The 267-nt window shown below is 26.2% G+C and overlaps 1 protein-coding gene across 1 annotated transcript in view; it reads right to left on the reverse strand.

The window, feature by feature from the left end:
- The window catches only part of LOC107688612 (cysteinyl leukotriene receptor 1-like), a 37,756-nt gene that overhangs the window by 22,732 nt on the left and 14,757 nt on the right, over positions 1 to 267 (reverse strand). The gene's annotated exons all lie outside the window — the stretch shown is intronic.

Genomic DNA, 267 nt, shown 5'->3' on the forward strand with positions numbered 1-267 from the left:
TTGTGTTTTGACCAAAATTGGTACCGAGAACCGTGGATTTTCACTGGTATTGGTACCGAATACTTACATTTTACATTTGTGACAACACTAGCATGTAGTATAATTTCACAAAGCTAGTCAAAACAGAACATTATGTTTTTGCTTCAAATTGGGTTATTATTAAATCAAATTATGTATATGAAATTATATAACTACATGATATGAAATGATATGTATATGAATTATATAACTAAAATTAAATAACTGTAATTACAGGTTAAATAAAGA

The sequence above is a fragment of the Sinocyclocheilus anshuiensis genome, unplaced genomic scaffold (assembly GCF_001515605.1).
Source record: "Sinocyclocheilus anshuiensis isolate Anshui unplaced genomic scaffold, SAMN03320099.WGS_v1.1 scaffold557, whole genome shotgun sequence".
In the NCBI taxonomy this organism is placed as follows: domain Eukaryota; kingdom Metazoa; phylum Chordata; class Actinopteri; order Cypriniformes; family Cyprinidae; genus Sinocyclocheilus; species Sinocyclocheilus anshuiensis.